The sequence below is a fragment of the Canis aureus genome, chromosome 2 (assembly GCF_053574225.1).
Source record: "Canis aureus isolate CA01 chromosome 2, VMU_Caureus_v.1.0, whole genome shotgun sequence".
In the NCBI taxonomy this organism is placed as follows: Eukaryota; Metazoa; Chordata; class Mammalia; order Carnivora; family Canidae; genus Canis; species Canis aureus.
In genome coordinates, this window is record NC_135612.1 from 67,999,400 (window position 1) to 68,027,041 (window position 27,642).

The following is a 27,642-nucleotide window of genomic DNA, read 5'->3' on the forward strand; positions in this document are numbered from 1 at the left end:
GCTTTCCTCTTGTCTGTTTTTTTTTGTCCCCTTTCTTTTTAAAGTGGGGTAGCCATTCCTGAGCCCCAGTTATATGAAGTGGCCTAGAATGGGCCAAAATGAACAGAATTGTAATCTTCCCCTTTCATGTATTATTATTTCATTAGTTGATAGGTAAACAAAAATGTGTTCAATGATCTGTTACACTTCAATGCTCAGCTACCTATCATATGCCCAATTACACATATCCACATATGCACTATACTTAACAGGCCTGTTACCTGCCTATGAGATCTGATCTATTTAGGCATTCACTCTTACCTCATATTTTAATAGCTACACCTTTCTAAAAATATTGATATCTGTTTTCTAAGTCCCCCTCCTTCTTCATTTTGAAAATATTCTTGGTTATTTTGGATATAAATTTCCCTATTAATTTTAGGATAAATTTTTTAAGTTTTCTCAAAATTTATATTGATATTTTTATTGTAAATGCATTTAAAATATACCTACATGTATATATTCATGACACTTTCATGATATTTAGATCTTGAAACTTGTGGTCATGTTGCTTCTCTCCATTGAACTTTTTTTTTTTTTTAATTTGTATAAATTTAACAATATTCTCTGTAAAGGCCTTATATACAATTTTGTTATATTTATTCTAATATGTTTACATCTTTGATGCTGTAAATGTTATAATATTATCCTTTAACATAATTTTTGAACACTTGAATAATTTTTTATACTTTAATTACATATTGAAAATTAGGAATTTTCATAGTATGTTCTATGGAGTCTTGGAATTCTGGGAAGGCATAACAACCCTGGGGGCTTTAAGTGGTGTGGATACTAGTGTAGAGGGATCAGGCCTCAGGACTCCTCTCCCCTACACAATATGGACTTTGGAATTTGTATTTTATTCCATGAGAAATGGGAAATCTTTGGAATGTTCTAAGTACATTATGTTCTCTGGCTGCTCAATGGAAAATGTGGCATAAGAGCAAGAGTCAACATAGGAAGATCAGTTTGGAGTCTTTTTCAGTAACATTGTTAGCAAAGTTCATTGTTTGGACTTCATGGGATATGCCACTTCACCTCTAGTGGAGGTGGGTAAGGTGATTAACATAGGATGTGTTTTGTATATAAATTTGACTGGATTTACTGATGGATAGATATTGGCAGTAAGTGGGAAAGAGGGATCAGGGATTATGCCTAGACTTCTGCTTTAAACATTTTGGGGGATGATGACTTTGATTAAAATCTGGGAAGAAAAAATAAAATAAAATAAAATAAAATCTGGGAAGAGTAGGAGAGAAGGAAGTAGGTGTTTGTCTGTAGGATAGAGAGACAGTGAGAACCAGAACATGAAGGGTTGGATATTTAAGTTGAGTGTAGGAAGATGTCAGAAGTACAGGGACAGTGCAAGGAGGTGGACACATACAGGCAAATGTTTTGAAATTTTCTGAGTGTTAACAAATTTGCAGAATTTGCAGAAATTGAACTATGTGTTACTTAGATATTGAAGAAGTTATGCAACTGAAGATTAAGTTGGTACCTGTTATCATTTTAATGGCTTGCTGATCAGGAGAAACTATTTTAAACACTTTTTATTTTAGCATAATAGTTTATTACTTACGTATAATCATTTTATTGTGTTTTAGAAAATTGATTGTGGGTTTGAGATTAATACATTGTAATTTCTTTCTATTTAAAATAATGGGTAAGGGCAGTCCGGGTGGCTCAGGGGTTTAGCGCCGCCTTCGGCCCAGGGTGTGATCCTGGAGACCCAGGATGGAGTCCCATGTCAGGCTCCCTGTGTGGAGCCTGCTTCTCCCTCTCCCTGTGTCTCTCCCTCTCTCTGTTTCTGTGTCTCTCATGGATAAATAAATAAAATCTGTAAATTAAATAAATAAATAAAATAAAATAATGGGTAATAGCTTCCAGCTAACATTATTATTTCTGGTTCTCAAAAAGGAAAAACATTGTTACGTAAGTGGGAAGTGCCTCCTGAGGGTATATAAATTTGAGTGACTGTTACCATTGCCTTGGAAGATTGTGTGGACATGGAAGAGAACTTAGGATCTGAGCTCAGAGGCACTCTTGCTTTTAAAGAATGTGGCCACTCTCTTTCACCATACACAAAGATAAACTCAAAATGGATGAAAGATCTAAATGTGAGACAAGATTCCATCAAAATCCTAGAGAAGAACACAGGCAACACCCTTTTTGAACTCGGCCATAGTAACTTCTTGCAAGATACATCCACGAAGGCAAAAGAAACAAAAGCAAAAATGAACTATTGGGACTTCATCAAGATAAGAAGCTTTTGCACAGCAAAGGATACAGTCAACAAAACTCAAAGACAACCTACAGAATGGGAGAAGATATTTGCAAATGACGTATCAGATAAAGGGCTAGTTTCCAAGATCTATAAAGAACTTATTAAACTCAACACCAAAGAAACAAACAATCCAATCATGAAATGGGCAAAAGACATGAACAGAAATCTCACAGAGGAAGACCTAGACATGGCCAACATGCACATGAGAAAATGCTCTGCATCACTTGCCATCAGGGAAATACAAATCAAAACTACAATGAGATACCACCTCACACCAGTGAGAATGGGGAAAATTAACAAGGCAGGAAACAACAAATGTTGGAGAGGATGCGGAGAAAAGGGAACCCTCATACACTGTTGGTGGGAATGTGAACTGGTGCAGCCACTCTGGAAAACTGTGTGGAGGTTCCTCAAACAGTTAAAAATATACCTGCCCTACGACCCAGCAATTGCACTGCTGGGGATTTACCCCAAAGATACAGATGCAGTGAAATGCAGGGACACCTGCACCCCGATGTTTCTAGCAGCAATGGCCACGATAGCCAAACTGTGGAAGGAGCCTCGGTGTCCAACGAAAGATGAATGGATAAAGAAGATGTGGTTTATGTATACAATGGAATATTACTCAGCTATTAGAAATGACAAATACCCACCATTTGCTTCAACGTGGATGGAACTGGAGGGTATTATGCTGAGTGAAGTAAGCCAGTCGGAGAAGGACAAACATTATATGTTCTCATTCCTTTGGGGAATATAAATAATAGTGTAAGGGAATATAAGGGAAGGGGGAAGAAATGTGTGGGAAATATCAGAAAGGGAGACAGAACGTAAAGACTGCTAACTCTGGGAAACGAACTAGGGGTGTTGGAAGGGGAGGAGGGCGGGGGGTGGGAGTGAATGGGTGACGGGCACTGGGGGTTATTCTGTATGTTAGTAAATTGAACACCAATAAAAAAAAAATAAAGAATGTGGTGAAGAAAAGGAGAAACCAGCAAAGAATAAATAAAGGTGTGGCCAGTTAGGTGGAAGAAGAACCAAGTCAATGTCATAAGGTAGAAGGAAAGGGAAGAAACTATTTCTACAAAAAAGTAGGAGTGAAATAATGGTGAACTTTGGCAGCAGAACACAGATGTCATTGATGACCTTCACAAGAGTCATTTCTGAGGAGAGATGGGAATGCTATTGAAACAGCAGCAACAGCCAACTTTTTGAAGACTCCTGCTCAGGTAGGGAGCAGACAGATGGAGCCAGAGCTACAGAAGAATATGCACCAGGGAAGGGTTATTTTAAGATAGGCTATAAGAGATCATGAGCATCATCTGATGAAACTTACCTGATAAAAAGAGAGAAACATATCGTAGAAAGGAAATTTTCAAGTACAAAGTCTTTGCTTGGGCAGTAGGGTGGAGGGTATGGGGTTAGAAATGAGCAACTGGTATGTACAATGGGAAAAAGAAAAAAAAAACAGTATAGATCAATAAAGAGAAGATGGGCTTGTAGCCTTTGTGGTGAATTTTGTTGAATAAATGAATGAATGTATGTATACATTATTTACTAAGATTATGGACTAAAGTATAGAACATGGTCAGTAATTGTCTCAGCATGAGTAGAAGCAAATAAAGAAGACATCAGAGAGGAATTAAAATTTGGACAGAGAATTAAAAATACAATACTGATAATAGTATTATTAATAATATAGGAGGAAAAAGATGAATTTGAACAAAGAAGAGGAAGAGTGATGTAGAATAGCTACATTTTATTGAGCATTTTATATTTATAATCCCTATCTCACTGAATTCTCAAACACTGAGAGGTAAGTATTATCCATGTGTGCACAATGTCAGGCACAGAGAGCCCAGGTAAGTTACCCAAGGTCACACAGATTCTAAATGGAGGAACTATATAATTTATACCGAAGACTGTCTGGCCACCAAGGCTGAATTCCTGAGTACTCTGTAATTCCAGAGCATGGCCACACAGACATAAGGGTGAGAGGCTTCCCAGTTGGAGGAAATAGCTTCAGCACAGGCAAAGAAGCACAAGGATGACTGAGCAATAGGATTAGTCTGGAGTGACTAGAACATAGGACATGTCTGTGTGTTCTCTAAAAAAAAAAATAAATAAATAAAAAATAAAAAAAAAATAAAAACAAACTCTGAGCTGAGAAATTGTTTTTAAGTGATTTTTTAAAAGGAAAAACAAGATAGGAAGGAAATAAAGCCAAGTAAAGATGAAATATTTGGTAAAATTCCCACTTAGTGTAGGATCATCCTGACGGTGATTCTGGAGTGGAGGCTATACCTCAGATTTGCCCCATATGAAGTCAGGGATCTTAGTTGTCCCATTCTTTTCCCCATTGGCTATTGGGTAGAGACAGAATATGGAGAAACACAGAAATGGATGCAAAAGATTCAGGGAGATTTGGTTGGAGCAACATTATTTACCACCAGGTGGTTGGGAAGGAGTGGAAAGAGCTGAGAATCAAGAGAAATATATGAGGGATCAAATACCATGCTGGAGAGTTTGGAATTTAACTCTCTACTAATCAGTTACTACTGACAAGCATTATTCTTATTTTTAATGAAGGATCTGTGTGGTTATGGAAAAAGAAATATCAACACACTATAATAATAGTACATAACAAACCACTGTAAATAAGGGATGCTTAACATTCCTCTCCTGGGTTGAGCTAGACATATTTGGGTTTAAGTCTTGGTTAGGGCTAGAAAAAATAGAAAAGTCACCATACTGTTGCTATCAATCATTTTTATCTGTAGACTAGTGTTTTAAGTAGGACAATTTGTCTGCAAGTAATAGGAAACTGCTCTTCAGCTGGTTTAAATAATATAGAGGCAGTGTGGTATAGGACAGATCCAATTTGGTAAAATGAAGCCAGCAAACAGCATCATCAATTTCTACTTTTCTATTTTGACAGTCTCAGTATGTTCTTTTAGCCCCTGTCATGATCTTGAGATGGCTGTCACATTTGTAAGCACCATATATAGAAACAACAATGTCTAGTGGAAGAAGTGGAGAAGTGGATTATCATTCTATTTCAGTTGTCTCTCTTAGTTTTAAAAAAAAACCTTTTCCCAGAAATCCCCTCAGTTGACTACCTCTCACATCTTACTGGCCAGAATTGCAACCTGTTCCCACCGTAATCCCATCACCTGGCAATGAGAGGAGTCTACAATGTTTTTCTTAAGCCAATTAAAATTAATTCCCTGGGGCTGGTGATACTCCTGACTTTCTCTGAAGGTCATGGCTTCACAGAGGAGGATAAAATAATCAGAAAAAATCTATGTTTTGTAAGAAAAAAAGGGAAGCTAATGGTTCTATGTTATGATGTCCACCTTGACCAGGGGATTGTGAGCAATAGAGATGAGTTCAAGGAAGTTCAAGAAAGCTCTTTTTAAGAAGCATGCCATGGGTTTCAAGAGAATCTGAATTTAAGAATTTTTGTATGTATAGTCGATTATTGGGAGCTGTAAATAGCAAGCAGGTAGGAAATAATCTTTTTCTCTCTCTTCTCTCTCTCTTATGCATGCGTGCCATGGCCTCTCTCTCCCAAGCTCACAAAGCATCTTATTTATCTATAAGTATTCACTATCTCCTCCCTAAAACTAAATTTTCTTTTATTTGTATTAGATTGGTTGTTGTCACCCTGGTCCCAATTGTATGTGGCTTTCTATCTCCAGCTGGCTACATTCTCTTCTCGGTTTCCTAATTCTAAAGTTCCTAAAAGCCTATGATGATTGGCTTAGCTTCTATTTTTCTTTCCAGCCATAATATGTTAGTCAGTCTTTGGGTAAGCTGAACTTGAACAACTGCCCACTCTGATCCAATTGTTTGTGACAGCAGAGACTGTGGGTTAGGGCAATTCACCTTTAGCAAGGTTTATGGACAGGAAGCGTGAAGGACAGTCACTTGCAAAACATGTCTCATACAATTATATTCTTTTAAGCTTGTGCAGATTACATAAGAAAAATATTTATAAAGTGAACCCTCAATAAATTTTAATTTCTTTCTTTCCCCCTTCATTCAACAGCCATTTATGAAACATTCGCTTTCTTCTAGACATTGAAGATTCACAGATGAAAAAGACACACTCCTTAAAAGAAGTCACAGCTAGTCAGATTCTTTAGCCGTCAGTCCAGAACACTGAGAGGATAAACAGAAGATGAACAGCTAACTCAGCTTCAAGCCAACACTTGATCTGCATATTAAAGTTAATCAGACAAACATGGATGAGGAAGGAAGGGTGTCAGAAACTGATGGAATTGAATGGCTTCTGAGTTTTACACTTTCAGCAAGTCTCATCAACATTTTATTCTGTGTGACTCTGGATTTGTGCATTGCAGTAGTGATGTGGAAAACAGCAAGAAGTTTGATTTTATTGGAGTTTGATAAGGATAGGGGCTGGGTGGCAGGGTTGGTTAAGCATCTGACTGTTTTGGCTGAGGTAATGATCTGAGGGTCATGAAACAGAGCCCCACATCTGGCTCTGTGCTCAGTGCTGAATGTGCTTGAGATTCTTTCTTCTTCTCCCTCTGTCCCTCCCACTTGTGCTCTCTTGCTCTCTAAAGTAAGTAAATAAATCTTAAAAAAAAAAAAAAAGATAGGGGTTAGATAAGTATGCAAAGGCTAGACATAGACATTTTGGAAGATCTTAAAGGAAGTATTTTTTTTAATTGGAATAATGTGGAAGTTTCAAATATGGGTAAGATGGAGTAAGACCACTCCACATTTGCTGTCCCACAGAACGCAGCTATAAAACCTAGACAGAATGCATGAAGAAGCTTTTTTCCCCTGCAGATTCTAAAAAACAGTAGCAGAAGAGTTGAGGAAGATGACTATAGAATTCAAAGTACCGCTGAATTATCAGTGACTTTTTCATTTTTTTTCACTCAGTATCCCTGAGTTTGGATGCAAGAGAGCCCAGAACCAGGAAGTGGGGATTGGTGTGGACAGAGAGAAATCCAGGAGAAGCACTCTAGTTCTCACAAACTTCATACAAAGTAATTTTGTAATCGCCAGAGAGAATGGAATAAACACTTCACTAAAAAATAAATCAACTCTCTCCTACCACAGCCTACAGCTGCCCACAAACACCTAAAATTCTGAGGTAGTGGAGATTTCCTTGCTGATTAGGGAAGCTGTTGTTCCAAGATGGATGAGATAACTCTAGTTATATTTTTTCTCTTTGTGTTTTTCACAGCTTGACTCCACACATGTGCTGTCACAAGAAGGCAATGGATGATATAAATAAAGCCTCAGCTTTCAGGTTGGAGGACTAAAAAGGGGAGTTCTAGAAAATGAAGAGGCTATGAGAAGAATTCAAAGAGGGAATAGTTTCAGAAAATGACCTTAAAACTTGTTTGTGAATTCCTGGTTATACCCCAAGCTGTGCATGCATGGATACACGGAAACAAATATATTAAAAATGTCCACATGACTTAAACAAAACTTAGTGTCTCGTAACACAATATTCACAATACCTAGGATACAATAAAAATAATTATCCAATATATTAAAAAGCAGAAAAATATCAACTCACAGGGAAATGGACAATCAACAGATGCTACAATAAATGTTGGAATTGTCTGACAGACTTTAAAGCAGGTATTTTGAAAATGCTTCAGTAAGCTAAGGTGAATACTCTAGAAAGTCTCAGTAAAGAAATGGAAGGTATAAGGAAGAGCTAAAAAGAAATTTAAAACAAAAACACACCTAAACTCAATGTATAGAATGGGCTCAGCCGCAGAATAGAGATGATAGGAAGAAGAGGCCATATACCTGAATGCGATCAATAGAAATTATTCAGTCTGAAAAACACATAGAAGAAAGATTGAGAGAAAAAAGGAATAGGGATCTGTGGTACAATACCAAATATTTGGCATTTATGACATGAAAATCTCTGAAGGAGATGAGTAATGGTCTGCAGGAAAAAAAAATTGAATAATGGTAGAAAACCTCCCAAATTTGGCAAAAATCATAAACTTACAAAATAAAAATTTGAGCAAACTCCAAAAACGAAACAAATGAGGAAATGCGCACCCAGAGACACTATAACCCAAACTTATGGAAACTAAAAACAAAGAAACAATCTTGAAGACAGAGGACAATGACGCATTACTTAGGGAAACAGCCATTTCAGTGGCTATAACTTTCTCACTGGAAAGCAAGGAGGCCAGAAAGAAGTGAACCATTTTTAAATAGCTGAAATAAAAGGACAGTCAACTCAGAATTCTCTATCACTCAAAAAGTTGATAAATAAAGAAATAAAGTCATCCTTGGATGAAGGAGAATTAAAAGTTTGTTGCCAGCAGATCTAATCTAAAATAATCTCTAAAGAAAAATTTTCAGATAGAATACAACGACATTTTGTCTACATGAAACGAATTTCAAATATAATGTTAAAGTTAAAATAAAAGTGGAAGAATAGGAAAAGATATACCATGTAAATATTAATCAAAAGAAAGCTAGAGTGAATGTCTAACATTTAAAATTATACAAAGTAGATTTTGGAGCAAAATACATTACTAGGGATAAAGTTTGACATTAAACAGTGATAATAAAGTCAATTAACCAAAAAAATAAATAAATAAAGAGGTTAAGATGTATAAAATATGTCATCATGATGGAACTTTAAAGTATGAAATATTTTTACAGAACTGAAAGGAGTAGTGTACAAATCCATAATTATATATTTAAATATTTAACCTCTGCTCTTAGTAATTCAACTGCTGCTCTGAGTAATCAATAAAATTATTGGACAGGAAGTCCACAGGGATATAGAAGAACTGAATAATAGCATTAATCAACTGGATTTTTTTTTAATTCATAGAACACTCCAACCAATAACAAAAGAATACAAATTATTTTCAAGTAGACATAGAATATGAACCAAGATAAAGCATATTTTGGATTATAAAACAAAATGAAAAATTAAAAATACTTGAAATAAGACAGAATTTATTCTTTCACCATAATAGATTAAACTAAAATTAATAGCAAAGATGACAGGAGAATCTCCAAACACTAGAAAATTAAATAATATGCTTCTAAATAATACATTGTCAAACAAAAAGTCTCAAAGGAATTAAGAAACTATTTCAAACTAAGCAAAAATGAAAATACAATATATCATAATTTGTGGGATGCAGTTAAAGTAGTTCATAGAGAAAAAATATGCCATTAAATATTTATATTTAAAAGAAAGATCTCAAAACAATAATAAAAATTCACACCTTGGGTAGCCCCGGTGGCTCAGCAGTTTAGCGCCGCCTTCAGCCCAGGGCCTGATCCTGGAGACCAGGGATTGAGACCCACATCAGGCTCCCTGCATGGAGCCTGCTTCTCCCTCTGCCTGTGTCCCTGCTGCTCTCTCTCTCTGTGTCTCTGTGTTTCTCATTAATAAAAAGAATAAAAATATAAAATCTTAAAAAAAATCAGTAGAGTTTGGGGCACATGGGTGGCTCAGTTGGTTAAGCATCTGCCTTTGGCTAAGGTCATGATCTCAGGGTCCTGGGATGAGCTCTACATTGGGCTCTCTGCTCAGTGGAGAGACTGCTTTTCCCTCTGTGCTTGCATTGTCTTTCTCTCTCACTCTCTCTCTCAAATAAATAAATAAAATGTTTAAAAAATAATTAGTAGAGGTTTCCTATCTCTGTCAAGACTAGAAAAGGAAAAACAGAGATATAAGACAAAATTTACTAATCAAGAATGAAAACTGAGATATCACTTACAAAGTTTCTAAATATTAAGAGGATTATAAAGGATTCTATGGACAACCCTATGAACATATCTTCCATAACTTAAGTTGGATGAAATTTATCAATCCCTCAGAAACCATAACTACCAAACCTCACTGAAGATGACATAGATACCTCAAACAGTGGCATAATTATTAATAAACTGAATTTATTGATAAAAACTTTTCAAAGAAGAAGCCTTCAAGTCTAGATAGATACACTGGTGAATTCTACCAAACACATAAGGAGGGACTAATACTAATTCAAGACAATCTCTTCTAGAGAATAGAAGCACGAACACTTCTTATTTTATCAGGTGAATACCAAAGTCAGACAAATGTAGTACAAAAAAGAAACCAACAAACCAAATCCCTCATGAACATGTATGCAAAAATCAAATAGAATGGAATTTTTCCAGAGAATGCATGGCTGATTCAATACTTGGAAATTCTTCAATGTAATCCACTATATTAACAGCCTAAAGGAGAACAAAAAAAAGTGATCATATCAATAAATGCAGAAGAAACATTTGACAAAAAACAGCATCGTTTATGATAAAAATTCTCAGACAAATGAGAATAGATGGTAACCTCTTTAAGCCTGTAAAGAACATCTACAAAAATACCTGCAGCTAACATCATACCTAATGTTTTTAAAATTATTATAGAAAGGTAAATTAACTAGAATTGTCAAATGGTAGAATAAATTTGGAGTACTCACATTACCTGATTTTAAGACTTACTATAAAACTACACTGAATAGGATAGCATTGTGGTATTGAAGGGATTGTTACATAAATTAATGGAACAGAAGAGAATCTATAAATAGACCCACACATATGTAGCCAATTGATTTTTGACAAAGATATAAAGGCAGTTCAATAGGGAAAGGATAGTCTTTCCAGAAAATTGGTTTGGAAAAAATTGAATTGAATGCCCATAAGCAAGATAATGAACCATAACCTAATCTCACAATTTATACAAATATTAACTCAAAATGGATCACAGTCCTAAATGTAAAACATTAAGCAATAAACTTTTGAAAAGTTTTGTGACCTAAGGTTAAGCAAGAAATTACTAGGTATTGTCCTTAAAACATAACCCATGAAATTTATCAAAAATGATAAATTGAGGGATGCCTGGGTGGCTCAGTGACTGAGCATCTGCCTTTGGCTCAGGGCGTGATCCCGGAGTCCCGAGATCGAGTCCCACATCGAGCTCCCTGTGTGGGGCCTGCTTCTCCCTCTGCCTGTGTCTCTGCCTCTCTCTCTGTGTCTCTCATGAATAAATAAATAAAATCTTTAAATAAATGATAAATTGAGTTAAAATTTTTGTAAATTTTTATTTATTTATTTAAGAGAGAGAGAGAGAGAGTATGGGCAGAGGGGCAGAGGGAGAGGGAGAGAGCACCTTAAGGAGACTGCAACTGGAAACTCAAATATCTTTCAGGGGCTGAATTATAAAAACAAACAGACAAACAAACAAGCTGTGAAATATCCATACAATGGGATTGATGTCCTCAATAAAAAAAAAGAATGAACTATAGATAGATAAAACAATTTGAATGAATTTCAAAAGCATTATGTTGTGTGGAAGAAGCCAGTCTCAAAGTTTACACACTCTATGGTTGCATTTATATGATGGTCACTAAAGGACAAAATTGTACTGACAGAGAATATATTGACATTTACCAGGGGTTAGGGACAGGAGAGGGTGTGACTATAAAAAAATGTCAGTTTTGGAGAGGGAGATAATGGAGCTGCTCTCTCTCTCGATTGTGGTGGTGGTTACAAGAATCTATATACAACCATTATAATTCACAACACAATATACTAAAATAAAGTCAATGTTTAGAAAAAAATATGTTGAAGATGGATTAAAGGGGAGAAAGACAGGGACATTTTAACCCTCCAGACTTCTAGAATTGCATTGAATGACTTCAGATCTTTCAGCAGAGTTTGGAAATCTGTAGGGACTCTTCGTGGAACGTGCTTTCCTTCTGTGCAGAAACATGCAGTCTTTGGAAGGAAATTTCCCGAGCTGTAAACTCCATTAGGCAGCCTTCTTTCTTGAACATGATTTCCATCTTTGCCCAGGAAATTGTCTCCCCACTCCCCCTAGCCCCAGCATTCTGAGCAGCGGTGAGCTAAACCAGCTCAAAGTTGTGTGAACAGGGAGGATGAGAACTTGGCTGGGCTCAGAGCAATAAACGATACAGATTCCAGGTGTTTTGTAAAGCAGTGACATATCACTTCTTGAAAGATACAATGCAGTGGGCCTAGGAGCCTGCCCATGTCCACGGCGACATGATTGTATTTTATGGCCTAAAAACCAGCATTGCAAACTGTGTGGGGCGGGGGGCAGTCAGGAAGAATTAGACGTTTGGTTGGATCAACTCCACAGTCTGAAGAGAAACCAAGTGGACAATGACAGCTTTTGTGTGGAGTCTTCTTAAGCCACATGAACTGTAAGATGTGATGTGATGTATGTTTTCTGAGGTAATTAGCATTGTATTTATTTACTCGCCTGTCATTTAATGAGCAGGTCCCCCGAGCTAGGTGGCACTGTGATAGACCAGGGAACAGAAGGAAATTGGATCCTGAAGCAGCTCTGCCCACCAGGCTGGAATCTTGAAGGATCTCAGGGGCCAGAAGGACAATATCCATCTGAACAAAAAGTGAAGTGGGACCACTTCCCCAGAGAAAAGAGGTAACAGATAATCTTACGTCTTTGATGCATGGTTGGTAAGCATGGTGGCTGTGGTCATGAACTCCAGAGCTACACAGTCTGGGATTGAATCCCTGCTCTGCTAATCACTTCCTGTGTGATTCTGGGTAGGTAGCTTAACCTCTCTGTGCGTTTGCTTCCTCATCTGTAAAAAAGAGGATAATGATTGTTCCTACTTCACAAAACTCAATCAGGACAAAAATAAAGAATGTCAAGTGTAGGCACATGGTAGGCAACACAGGTCCGGCAGACGGCGAACATGCAATGAGTGTTCTCCAGCTCAATGAACTTGCACTAAAAAGCAACTTCTTTGGAACTATTCTCTCATTTAATTCCAGATTTGCCCAGTTTAGGTAAATAAGGAAACTGGCTTCAGCACTGACTTTCTCCTGTCCTAAGTTTCCCGTGAACTAAGAAAGCATTGTTCGTCTCTGGGCCTTGATTTCTCTAAGTGTAGAAAAGGAGAAATCAGAGGCTTGACCCTGATGGACAACAAAGTCCCTTCAAACTCCAGTATTGTATACTCCAGGAAGGGGAAATTGCTGCGGGCTGTAACTTTGTAATTCTTACCAATTGCCTAAAGAAGCCCCGTTGGACTGTTTAGTAAAAAGGCCAATATTTCCCTCTAGTGGTGAGTTCAGAGCAGTGACCTACCTTGCCTGAGTGATTCTTTCGGGTGCTTTCAACGTAGGGACCTACAGGTGGGCAACTCAACAAAATGATTCTAGGTGGTACATTGACACTCATTTCTTCATTTCAGTATAGATAATTTACATTTAACACGTTTTGGATGAAACAGTGCATCAAACTTAGTGATTGCATGACTATTGCTTGTTCTTAGTTAAAGAAATGAAGCACTTTAAAAAACGATTAACTAATGTATTTCAGCTTTCCATTAATAGAGATGGTAAAAGTCATACAAAGGAAACTTAGAAAACAGTAGTTTTAATTTAATTTTACTTTTTTCAAAAGTAAACATGCATGTGTTTGAAAAACATCAAATAGAGAAGACTTGTTAAGAAAAATAGCAGTCATGCCCCACCTTAAACACTATATTGTTCTGAGAAGCACTTGTTTGTAAATTTTTTGGCTAATTCTTTAGTATTTGCATCCATATTTTCCAATGGCATGATTGTACTTCTAGATCTTTCTGTTTTAGACATTACAGATTGACATCCCAATATGGAAGATGGGATTTCGCATCCTTTTATTCACCCTTCCCCACCACTACCCAGTCTTTATCTCTCTTACTTTCCCCCGTATTTCCTATTGCTCTATCCTATGCTTACCTGGCAATTTTGCTTCAGTTAAATATTCAGCATTACATTATTATTGCCATGCATCTGCAACTCTTAGTAATGGGATTGTCTTTACTTCCCTGCAAAATATGAAGTCAATGATTTTTTTTGGTTTTATTTACTTATTTGCTATCTACATATGATTAACTCAACTGTGAACTCTTCCGCAGTTATACAAATACCTTTTGAAAACACACAAATAGCTTAAGCATTTAAAAATGTCATCTTCCCAGAGTAAACTATTTTTGCCTGCCCTTCCTCTGGCCCATTGCATAGATAACTCCATTATTTCCCTTTGCTTCGGGGATATATTTTGTGTCTCCCTTGTATTGGACCACCTATTGGAATCCTGGATTCCATGGTTTCTTCTTTTCTCCTGGCTTATGCCCCTTTTCAGAGAAAGCAGATCAAATCTGAGAAAAAAATACATGACTAGAAACTTAAGACCTTGCCTGTCTAAGAATATCCTTATTGTGTCTTCATACGATATCAATAGATTGTGCAGGGAGGTCTTTGGGAGCAAATCATTTCCCCCTAGCATTTTTAGTGCTTTTCTCCATTGCTTCCTAGCTTCCTGTGTTGCTGTGGAGAAGTAAAGTGTTATATAGATTCTTGATCCTGTATGTATGTAAAACTCCCTCCTCTGTGATATCTGGGCCCTTTTCTGGACGCTTGTGGAATGTTGGTTTTTGTTTTCCTCCCTCCAATATTCTGAAACTTTCTGATGGTATGTCTTGATGTAGGATGGTTTCCATGCTTATGCTAAGCCCTTTGAAACAGAAATTTATGTGCTTCAGACTTGGGAAACTGTTTAGTTATTTCTCTGGTGAATGCTTTCCCTTCAAATTTTCTACTTTTTTCTGAGAGTAATTCCTAATATTTGGATATTGAATCTTCTGGATGTGTCACAATTTCCTTTTGTTCCATTCATTTTGCATCTCTATTATTCTGTTCTACTTCCTATGAGATTTACTGGGTTTTATTTTGAAAAGCTTTCTTTTTTTGTGGGTTTCTTTTCATTTCTTCTCTCATATTTTTGCAATATCTCTATATTCATTAATATTTCTCCTAATTCAAAGAGCTCTTTTTGAGTTCCTGTTTCATAGCTTTCTGTTCTTGTTTTGTTTATTACATAGTCTCTTATCTCTTGGAAGATACCAAAGATTGCATTTTTATTAAGTTCCCTTCTTTCTGTGTGGTTTCCCTTTCTTTCAATTTTCTCTCTCTCTTTCTCTCTTTCTCTTTCTCATCTTGACTTTTATATTAGATTCTCTTTTTCAATGTCAGGTGAACTTAGCTGGTTGCTGATTTATAAAGATCAACACTGATACCTGATTAGAAGTTTCATCTGTGTCAGTTGGCTTTTTCACCATAGGAGACTTAGCTGGCTGCTTTCATCAGAAACTCCTAAAACCAGTACTTTTAGGTCTATCCTCTTGGATTAATCCAAATCTCTAGAGAGAATTTTTCTGATCTTCAGGATATAAGTGGCTGCCAGAACTCTCAAAGCTGTGTTGGGAGACAGCAGGGAGGTCTCTATGACTCAACATTGAGTAGGTAAACTTGTAATGTGTTTCCTGTTTTTACTACAGCATTCCCCTCTTCATGCCCAAGTGTGGCTGGTATTTGTCTCTCCAGAGACTCTTGATTTTACCATTCTTTTTATAAGTCTCCCCTTTTCTACCAGGTGAGTGGAATGCTGTATAAAGAAGAGATAGAGATCTAATGATCCTATTGTTTTTCAATAGAGTTTCGACTTGTTCCTCTTTTATTTTGCCTCACCTTCTCTCCCATCCTCAGAGGTATATGATGCTGCCAATTTCTGAGCCTTTCAGGAGTTCTATGGTATAAATCAAGTTGCTTCCTGGATTCCTTTTGCTGCCAGCTTAAGAATCTATTTTTGTGGGTCTGCTAAGTTAGTTACTACAACTCAGGCATCTGCTTTCCAGCTTCTAAAATTATGCTATTCTCTTCTCTTTGTCTTTACAAATTTATGCCTTTAAAAATAAGTTCCCTGTCCTTTTACTGTTTATTTATTTATTTATTTATTTATTTATTTATTTATTTATTTATTTTTTTGAGGGGAGGAGCGAGTTGAAGAGGAGGATAGAACATGCGCTACACGTATAGTGTGTGCTTGTGGATATATATCTGTGCTCTATCTACTTTCTTTAACTGGAAGTCTCATAACAGTTATTTTTTTAGAAGTCCTTTCTCATTCTCTGGCAAAGCATTTTTAGTAGGAATCCTTCTACAATGTGACTTAAAAAAAGAAATACTTGAAGGGTAGCAGTCATTTGAACTTTCTCTGGGTGTTCTATGAAAAATACCTGACTGGGGCTGAAGTGTAATGATCATAGCTCAGTGGAATCATAGGAGGAGAAAAAGAAATTTTAGGATCCCCACCATGTGTCAGGCTTTACTCCTTAGCAAATATTGTCATATTTCATTTTAATGCAACAGTGATTCCATGAAATAGATGTTGTTATCCTTGTTTTACAAAGAAGGAAACAGAGGGTAACCCATAGGCTAAAGAAACACATGGCATGTGAATAAAAAATAAAGATTCAGCTAAGGTTTTCTTGCAAGTGAAACTCATAGTCTCTGTACTCCAGTAAACTAAATTCATTGTGTGGCTGAAGCATGGGAAGGTGACTAAATAGTGCCTGGTTATTTACAATTATCCAAATTCTTTCTTGTCACAAACTCATGCTTGACTTAAAAGAAGGAAAGAGATTGCCTAGAGTGTGGTCTCTGATTGTGAACAAGGCTAACTCATTCTGTGACCTTGGGCACATTGCTTCACTCTCAGGGCCCCAATTTCTACATCAGTAAAACAAGGTCATCAGAATAAATGGTCTGTTACATTCTGATGATCTATCTTGCAGATGGTGAGCTGGAGGTGCTGAGAGCTTCAAGTCAGATGGGAAGTCCAATGCTCGGCCACCCTCTAACTCTCTGTTTATACTCTTTGCAAGAAACTTCCCAACAGATAGTTGGACTGCCTTCCAAATGCCAATGGGCATGAAATATGGTTTGCTCCCAAGTCCCTCTTTAGAACTGAATCTCTCCACATCCCCTTCAGGGACTGCAGGGTCTCCTGTAAGCTTAAGGTAAATAAATACTCCAAAATGTGGAATGGAAATGCAAGTCAAAGGAGTGATTTGGGAAAGGAGGCAGCAAACCTTGGGCCTTTTACCAGATGGGCTCAACACTTTTGATTATTTTATGAATGCATGAGGTGACACATTGGTTTCTTCAAAGCCATTCTTGTACATGCCTTTCAGGGTTATAATTCATGTGAATTCAGATAATGAGGTAATTGGGCTTAATGACTGAAGTAGTGATACAAGAAAGAGAAGAATTCAAATTATTTATAATAATAATTGTTACTGATACTGTATGATATTACTAAAGCAACATTAAATTGGTAATAACTTCCATTTGAGAAATGGAAGTAACCATACATATAATTTTTCTCAAGCCTCTTGTGTCTAGGTAAGGAATCTAAGACCAGAGACCCAATGTGACTAGAGCAAAAATTTGTCTGAAATTATGCTAATTACTAATTCAGTGCTTTTCCCATAATACTCCACTATTCCACTGCTGATTAGTGTTAGCACTTCTCCCTCTTCAAATGTTACAGGGCTGATTTAGAACTATGATGAATATGTATATGATTGGATATTTATTGATTTTCTGATTACTTTGATTAATAATGATTTCTAAGCAAAGTTAGTTTTAGATCATTAATAGGGAAAATAAATTTAATAAGGCAGGGTGAGGCACCTGAGTGGCTCAGTCAGTTGAGCTCTGCCTTTGTTTTCGGTCATGATCCCAGGGGTCCAGGGATTGAGCCCCAAATTGGCTCTCCATTCAGCAGGGAAGTCTGCTTTTCCCTACCCTCTACCTCTCCCCCTTCTCCGTGTGTCAAATAAATGAATAAAATCTTTAAAAAAAAGAAATCATGGAGATATAATATTATTTTTAAGATAAAAAATTGTCCAACCACAACTCTGATGGTATTAGTAAATGAAATAAGGCCATTTCATGTCATGGCATACATATATTATATTTTAAAAGTTTGCTTTCATTCAATAATTTCATTGTATTTTTTCCAGGTATCTTATATGTCAGACATTTTTTTGTATGGTTTGGAAGGATTATCTCATAAAACCTCATAATATTAAATGAAGTAGTTATAATTATTTTACTCATTCCCTGGAGCTGAGAGAGGTTGGTGGGTCTCTTAAAGTTTACACATGGTATTCGGCAGAACTGGAACACAAAGCCAGGCAGACCTACCCTGGAACTCAGGATCTGTAATGCTAAATTATATCCCTAACACTTTCCCCCAAATGGAGAAATTTTACATGAAGCACACTGAAGAAAAATATCACACCTATTTAAGGTAGGCCATATTATTGCAATTTTTCCAACTTTGTCACATTGTTTAATCCAAGCCAAATTTTTCATTCATTTTGGTGGCCAGTTGTTGAGTGGTATCTAACTTTTTACCTTTATGTCCTGTTGACACCAGAGTAAGACTTTGTAGGAGAGTCGTTTGTAAATATGTTAAGAAAAAACTTATTCCAAACCAACTTATCCCAAACAATAGCACACTGCAGTACCTAATTAATATCTTAACCTCTTGTATTATCTCATATCTTAAAAAATGACATCTCTCATCTTTCTATTCCTTAATGAAAGAAAAGGTCAAAACTCTATTTTTTGAGACTTGTGAAAATAGGTAAATTTTTCAACCTCTTTGTATTTCAGATTTTTGTGGATTTTTTTGGATTTTATTTATTTATTTATTTATTTATTTATTTATTTATGTATTTATTTATTTTTCAGAGAGAGAGAGCACAAGCAGGGAAGTAGCAGGCAGAGGGAGAGGGAGAAGCGAAGCAGAGAGCCTGATGTAGGGTTTGATCCTAGGACTTGAGTTCATGAGCTGAGCCAAATGCAGATGCTTAACTGACTGAGCCACCCAAGTGCCCCTGTATTTCAGTTTAATTAGTTCAAAAATAGATAAAATAAAATAATTCATCCTTTGATTCAATAGTCATTGATCATTTGCACTGTTAATTATAATTAAATGTTCATGAAGTTAATAAATTAATTACAGTCAGAGAGACAAGATCTCAAATGTTGACTTTGCCTATTTATTAAATTATTTGGGGTATGTTTTCTTTTTTTTTTAAGTTTTTTTTTTATTTATGATAGTCACAGAGAGAGAGAGAGAGAGAGAGAGAGAGAGAGAGGCAGAGACACAGGCAGAGGGAGAAGCAGGCTCCATGCACCGGGAACCCGACGTGGGATTCGATCCTGGGTCTCCAGGATCGCGCCCTGGGCCAAAGGCAGGCTCTAAACCGCTGCGCCACCCAGGGATCCCTGGGGTATGTTTTCTTATCGTAATTTATAAAAAGTAGAACCATTATTGTCTCCCACCCAGGGTAGCTGGCTGAAATATCACACATGAGGGAGGATAAACCTCAAGAAACCCATCACATAATTGATGGTAAATAATTGTTTCTCATTCATTTATTTAAGCTATTCACCCCCAAGGCTGCCTCTGCCTAGTATCTAGAAAGGCTGCCTCTTTCTAGACCTTGTTATTGAGCAAGCAGATTGCTTATACAAGGTAAGCAGTTCCAACTGTATTGAAATCATTTGCCTGAAATGTTTTCTTTCCCATTCAACATTGCTTATTTACATGGTGTCGGATCAAATGGAAGAGAGAAGAACAATGTGATTCATGATCTTTCTCCAAGGAGGCAGCTGCAACATAAATGATGTCTCAGGAAACAGGATAATCTGTTTGTGTGGCCACAACTCTGTGATCCCTGACCTGTCTTAATCTTCAGTAGTGGATATATGTGTGGCACTTTTGTCCCCAGGTGGAACTGAATGTTGAAAAAAGTCCCACAATTCATTTGGATATTTTTCTTCAATCACTGTAGATAGCTTAAGAACTATCGGTGAAGGCTGTAAATCTCTTTTTTCATTGGCCTCAAGAATTCATATCTCCTGTTTTCTAAATGAAATAAGGACCTTCCTGAAATCTCATCTCTCTTGAGGATTTGGGATGCTCTTGGGTATCTGCCGCAGTAAGAAAACAAGCTGAAGGAATGTGGAAATGTGAAGCCATCTGGCTGCTGGTCCACTTTCACACCGGCTCTAGGGGTCACTGAGAGCCCCCCAAGGGCTGTTGAGACCGAGCTCCGACAGGAAACATTTGATCTCAATCCAGCAGTGCCCGGACATGTGTACTCAGATATGTGGATCACCTATAAACACAGTGGTTAGAGAATATTTTAATTGGGGAATTTGAAGAAGTTGTTTGGAAACTGACTTCAGCTCCCTAGAATTATCAAAATTCCAAGTCCCAAGCACTTTGACTAAAAATCACATTTTGTTATATGTCAACTTTTTTTTTCTTGAGTGTGTGTCATTGGAAATCATGAGCATTCAGTGCGGGAGAGACTTTGCTTAACATTAGTGGCATAACAATGAATGAATGACATGTAGTCCCTGCCTTCCAGGATAAGTCAGCAAATGAATAAGCATTGGCAATATGAGGTGATGTACAAAGACAGATTCCAAGAGACTGGTTAAGACAGATTCATTCCTAAAAAAGAAGGTGGGTACCCACTTCACTCAGAGTATTCATAATAACTGGACCTGTCATTCTTTCAATAGGTAATGAGCACCAGTCATACTCTGTGTACTAGTTTCTGTTGAACTGTCGTAAGGGGTGTATTGGTTTGTTAGGGCTTCCACATAAAAATTTTAAGAATGAATGGCTTCTTTTCTTAGAAATTTATTTTCTCACAGTTCAGGAGGCTGAGAAGTCCAAGATCAAGATGCTGGAAAGGTAGATTTCATACGGAGCCTTCTTCTGTTGGCCTGTGGGTCATCTCACTGTGTTCTCACATGACCCCTTTCTTTATATGTACATGGAGACAGAGGGAAAGAGAGAGCTCTCTTGAGTCTTTTTTATAAGGACAATAATTCTATTTGATGAGGGCCCTGCTCTTCTGACCTCATTTAACCTTATTATTTCCGTAGAAGTTCTATCTCCAAGTACAGAGACACTGGGTATAGGGGCTTCAACATATGAATTTGGGCAGGAACACAGACATTCAGTCTATAAAAAGAGGTGATGAGGACTTATCTATTTAAAGTGCATGGAAGTGACAAATGAGAACTCTTGACATAATAGCATCTGTATATCATTGAGGGATTAGAATAGCATTGTCAGATAAAAATACAGCATCCAGTTACATTTGGATTTCATATTAAAACAAAAAACTTGTTTTAGTATCAATAGGACCCAAATATGAAACAGGATATACTTATACTAATAAAAAATAATTCATTGTTTATCTGTAATTCAGATAAAATTGAGTGTTTTATATTTTGATTGGCTAAATTGGTCAGCCCTCGATTGGAGTACTTTTATATTTATAGAACTGGTTACAGAATAGTCAAGCTGGCACATTGGGCAGGAGACATAAGGATCCTGGAGAAAAAGTCAGGACTTGTCACATTTAAGGAGTTCCAGGTTGTGAGTCATTACAGTGACAAGCCCTAATCTTCACCAAGCAGAGGATACAATGAAGTGCACTCATCCCTTTAAGTTTGCTACTTAGATAGTCACAAAGACCATGCACAATCCAAAGCAAAGTGGCATACTCATTTTTGTTCAGTCATATAGTTATGGGCTGAATTGTGTCATCCCACATGTTCATATGTGAATTCCTAAACCCTAGGTTTCAGAGTAAGACTAGACTGTATTTAGACATAGGGTATTTAAAGAGTTACTCAAATTAAACTGTGATTATTAGGATGTGCTCTATTCCAATATGACTGGTGTCATAAAGGAGCGAAAATTTGGAGACAGGGAAATGATCTTGAGAGATGACAGGTGTCAACAAGCTAAGGAGACAGGCCTGGATCAGACCCTTCCTTTATAGCCCTCAAAAGGATCTAACACCTTGATCCTGGACTCCTAACTTCCATAACTATGAGAAAATAAATTTCTGTTGTTTAAGCCCCCCAGTCTATGATATTTTGTGATGGCACCCCTAGCAAACTAATATGCCTACCTAAAAATTTTTTTGAACTGTAAAGAAAAAAGAACTCTAACATTTCATTTAGTTAAATTAGTATAAAGTACAGTATGAACCCACAGAAGGTCTAATCTGAACTTCCCATTCCTTTTTTTTTTTTAAGATTTATTTATTCATGAGAGGCACACAGAGAGAGGCAGAGACACAGGCAAAGGGAGGAGCAGGCTCCTCACAGGAAGCCAGATGTGGGACTCAATCCAGAATCCTGGGATCACACCCTGAGCCAAAGGCAGACGCTCAACTGCTGAGCCACTCAGGCATCCCTGAGCTTCCCATTTCATGATAAGAAGGCTGAAGATTACAAGGTTAAGAATTAGTTTAAGAGTGCATGCTTAATTTGAAAGAGAATCTGAAGAACAGACACATCTATATGGATCAAGAAAACCGGAATACAAAATGTTTACTCACAGGTGAGGAGCAGAGTGGATCACACTCCTCATTAGACTGAATCTACACTTGTAGACATTTATTTTGCATTGCTACAGGTTTTCTACAATTTACAGAATTGCAAAGAGCTTGAAGACTAGGATGAGCTAGAACCAGAGCCTGTGAGGTCAGGCTATGCAAGTAGACAAAGCATCTTTGTTTTCCACTGAAATACATTTTCCTTATCCCAGGATAGGAATCCTGGCATCTAGCAACAGTTAGAAGCAGAAATTCATTACTTTGTGTTTCAGCACTGAACATCAACATGCATATTCAGGTGTCAGGGAGGCAAACAAGAATGTAAAGAGACAAGGGCATGCAAGAGTCTAAAGGGATGGTGGAAGGCAGGAAGGAAGACATCTTCTCTCTAGATAGTTTTTATTTAAGAATTTATAGAATCAAACAATGCTAGGGCTGGTGGAGTCTGAGATATTGTCTAATTCACTTGTTTCATGGAAACAGAAGTACCTGTTGTTGAGGCAGGGTGGTCCAGTTATCTGACGCTGGAGTGAGATATATGGGCTGCTGAAGCCAGTAAGATCCTTCTGCCATGACATTCTGCTGCTTGGGTGCCTTTTACACCACCCTACACCTCTTCAAAGTGGTGCACCAAAAGGGCTTTCACCTGGAAAGATCAAGTGGAAAAATGCAGTGAAAGAAGGTCAGCCACACCTATGTCTTGAACACTTATATTTCAGGACCTGGAATAATTAAGTGCTTATTAAATGTTATTAGAATGAATGACACTGGTGGGGTGTCTGGGTGGTTCAGTCAGTTAAGTGCCTGACTCTTGGTTTCAACTCAAGTCATGACCTTGTGGTCCTGGGATCCAGCTTCGCATAGGGCTTTGCTCTCAGTGAGGAGTCTGCTTCAGATTCTCTCTCCCTCTCCCTCCGCCCCTCCCTGCTCTCTCTCTCTCTCTCTCTCTCAATCTCTCTCTCAAATAAATAAATAAAACCTCCTAGGAAAAAAGAATGAATAACACTCATGAGTGTTTCATTACATATCTTTAGTATTTTTGAAGAGGTTGGGATCTTGCTGGTACCTAGAGGTGGCCTTCAAGTGGTGGCAGAGAGAGGAAATGGTGAAGTAGTTGGGGCACAGATCAAAGAGCCAGATGACACCTCTCCTCCTTCTGATCACTCTCATCCTTTGGTCTTTCTGCCATAGCAGGGGCCCATCTCTGCGTTTCAGCTTGACATTTCATTTTAGCATCTACTTGAACTGCACCCATTTACTGAAACTGAATCAGTACTTCACTTTTCTTAAACAGAACCCATACTGTTGTATTTAAATATTCCTTATACTGAATATCTAAGTTTATATGCTACTTAAATGAAATCAATACTCAACTTAAGGACAGAAGTCTACTTAAACTGAATCAATGCAACAATTCTCATGCACTTAAATTATTCATGGTATGGCTATTTTTTTTCTCTTTTTTCAATGGAAAAGTCTAGCCCTGGGGGTCTTTAATGGACATCAGGAGATCATAGAGTTGCCCATGACCCTGAGGGTTTGCTGAAATAAAGCTGTGTGGAAAACAGTTCTCTTGTGGAATTTACACATATTACATTTAAGATGACATGATAGCCCATGAGACTGGTTTCATTTCCCTTATTTTACAGATATTGGACCAGGTTCAGAGGGGTGAGTCACCTGCTCAAGACCAGCCTGCTGAGTGTAGAAGGTGGGGTTTGAAGTCAGGGCTGTCTGACTCATGTTTCTGCTGGTTGGCTCTGCCATCCCTCCTGTCTTCCTAGCTCTGAAAGTTTGTCCATGTGTCTGTCCTGTGTGGACAGGCTGCGAGTAAGTCAGTAAATGACCCAGAGAGAGGAAAAATGATGCAGTTGCAGGTCCTGGGCTCTAGAACAACATCTCTATTGAAACCTTTTCTGAAAATTACAGCACAGGTTCAGTGGCTTCTTCAAAGTATCTACCAAAGCAAAAGGGTAATAGGACCTACTGTTGGATGGTTTTGATTGACCCATTCCCACCACTCTGACAAGGTGCATTAAACATTATCCTTGTTTAACAGGTGAGGATCCCCATTATCAAGTATAACAACAATCCTAGCCACTATTTATTAACTGTTTACTCTGGGCTAGGCACCGTTACGAACACTGTACCTGTATTAATACATTTAATCTTCCGTGGGAATAGATACCATCATTATTCTGGCTTTATCCATAAGGAAGCTGACACACAGAATGGTCACTTCAATCACCCCAGGTTTCAGTAACTGGTGAGCAGAAATGGTAGAAACAACTCAGGTAGATTAGCTCCAAAGCTCATAATCACCATGCAGAAATTTTGAATGACTGGCTTGGGGTAGAGAGGCTGGTGCACAGAGAGTGGTAGAGATGGTCTGAGTCAAGGATCTGGCTTCAAAGTCTATGTACTTTTTAACATACTACCACTCTAGATCACACAAGAATACAAGTTTGGAATCAGTTGGGTTTACTATTTGGCCCCTGTGTGGTCCCAGACAAGTCTCTTGATCTCTCTATGCCTGGAGATACTCATTTGTCGAATAAAAATGATCATTATCCCCATTTTATTATGTTCTTTTAAGATGAAATATGATGTTGTGTGTGAAGGCTTGGTAAACTACCTGCCATATGGAAAACAGTAAAGGTTAACTGCAATCATTTTTTTAAAGTTTCAGTTTATATTGTAACATTAGTGTTTACTAAATCATAGTTATTTTCATTAAAATATGAGATATCTAAGTGTATTGGAAAGTGTCTTGAGAATGAGCAGCTCTGGGTTTACTCCTGGCTCAGAGAAGGGTATGTGGGAATATATATAAAGAAATGGGAAACTCCAAAAAACTATGTTTGAGGAGGAAGATAAAACAAAACCCAGACAGATCATCTGGGGCACTTGCTAAATGGCAGAGGATAGACAAGCAGATGCATGGAGATGCTGGGGAGGGGTCAATGCAATTAAGCAGGTAAGTAAAATATTAAGAACAGATGAGAGAAGAACAAAAACACACTAGCTTTATAAGAAGAAGAGTTTCTGGAGATTTCTAAGCTTTCCAAGATAAGAAACTATATAGAGATGTGAGCAAAACATGTTGACAGAAATAACCTACTAGGCGCGTTGCTTATCAAGTTTCTTATGTATACATTTTTTGAGGTAATAGGAAATATACCTTATATAAATGGCTGCTTCTAATATGATATTCATTACTATATTTATTAGCACTAAAAGTAAAAATTTCCCTGAAGCCAGCTATGATTGGTCAGTTTGCTTAAGCCCCCGTTGCTTCATTTGCAACGTGGTAATAGTAACTTATTTTGTGGATTTCCAATTGAGATAATTAATAGAAAGCATAGTTTCAGGGATGTCTTAGGTGCTCACAAATGGTAGTACCATTTTTACTATAATTATTGTTTCCTAAAAAATAATCATCTCCAAAGTCCACCAAGTGGTTTGTCATAACGAAACCTGCCGCAGCTTGCATAGATGGAAAACCCAATCAACTCTTGTCAACAAGACCTGAGATGATAAATTAAGATGAAGCCAGTGGGTCTGGTGTGATGGCTTCTTGGGGGCTCATCTTGAAGTGCTTCGGTGAGGTCTGTTTTGTTTTGCTCTGTTTGGGATCATTTCTTTTGCCACTCCAGCTATGTAAAGATAATAATCGCACCAATAGAACGGGTGACCTTTCATCCTCTCTCCCTTTGATAAAGTCTCATTTTCTAGGAAAAGTATGACAAACGTCTCTACCTTCACCTTCAGCAAACCAGCAGATAATCTGTCTATTATGCTTAATATCCTCTTACTCCACAAGCCATTGGTATTTGGTTTGGGTTCCTCTGAATGGGGTGAACATTATATCTCTAACCTATGAAAAGGCTTTGCTCCTTTGCAATGTTGGTGGAGCTAAATTTGTTTTCACAGCTGGTTGTACTTGGAGAAGGGGTTAGCCGCCGTCTTGAAGGTTCTACCACAGCAGTTCATCACCAAGCCTGCTGTGTGGTGGGGGCTTTGAGCTGTTAACGGGAGGCGTGGAAGGAAGTCTAAATTAATCATTTATGATTTATTTATTCTTTTTCCATCATGGAGTAAAATGAGCAGATGCCAACATTTTTAGGGCCAAGACTGTCTAGATGATGTGATGTTTGATAACTGACTCCTAATATTTATCTGCCAACAGGATCAATCTACAGAGCTAATAACAAAACCATATACTTACAGACCACTTCACAATTTACAGCTTGGTTTTCCTATTCTTGGCCTCAATGGGTTCCTGTAAAGATCTAGGTAGTTAGAGGCTACATTCTTTTTATATCACTATTTTATAGGTGAGGATGAAGAAGCGTAAGAGTGGCTATGTGGCTCACTTTAGGTCACACAGCTCAAATAACAGGTGACTGTCTTGAATCTCTATCTCAAGACTCTAAGGCCTGTACTATTTCCATGACTACATTGAAGAGGAGAAACCACATGGAGGTCTTCTGTGCCACTGAGGTGTTGCTTGATTCCCTGTCCCCTTTCTGGCAAGGCTAAGGACCCTCACTCTCCTGCCGCCCTGTGCCAATTTTGATGCAAGACTTTCAGTCAACCTAATGACCACCTGTTGCATTGGAAATATGCTCAGTACTCAAGGCGTAGAGATAAACTAAGACAGAGAAATTGCCTCCAATGGAGGAACTTTCCCACCAGAGATATCTATCCAGAATGATGGCCACTAGCCACAAATGGCTATTTAAATATACAATGGAATATTACTCAGCCATTAGAAACGACAAATACCCACCATTTGCTTCGACGTGGATGGAACTGGAGGGTATTATGCTGGTGAAATAAGTCAATCGGAGGACAAAAATTATATGGTCTCATTCGTTTGGGGATTATAAAAAATAGTGAAAGGGAATAAAGGGGAAAGGAGAAAAAATAAGTGGGAAATATCAGAAAGGGAGACAGAACATGAAAGACTCCTAACTGGGAAACGAACTAGGGGTG

At 37.6% G+C, this 27,642-nt stretch overlaps 1 long non-coding RNA gene across 2 annotated transcripts in view; it reads right to left on the bottom strand.

Annotated features, from left to right (window-relative positions):
* Nucleotides 1-11,459: 11,459 nt before the first annotated feature.
* LOC144290927 (uncharacterized) overlaps nucleotides 11,460-27,642 on the bottom strand; it is a 182,526-nt gene continuing 166,343 nt past the window's right edge. For both annotated transcript variants that reach the window (XR_013358405.1, XR_013358406.1), the window contains exons 3-5: nucleotides 23,134-23,290; nucleotides 14,093-14,181; nucleotides 11,460-12,948 (exon numbers count right to left, since the gene is read on the bottom strand). This is a non-coding gene — a long non-coding RNA (uncharacterized LOC144290927). The remainder of the gene's footprint in view (nucleotides 12,949-14,092; nucleotides 14,182-23,133; nucleotides 23,291-27,642) is intronic.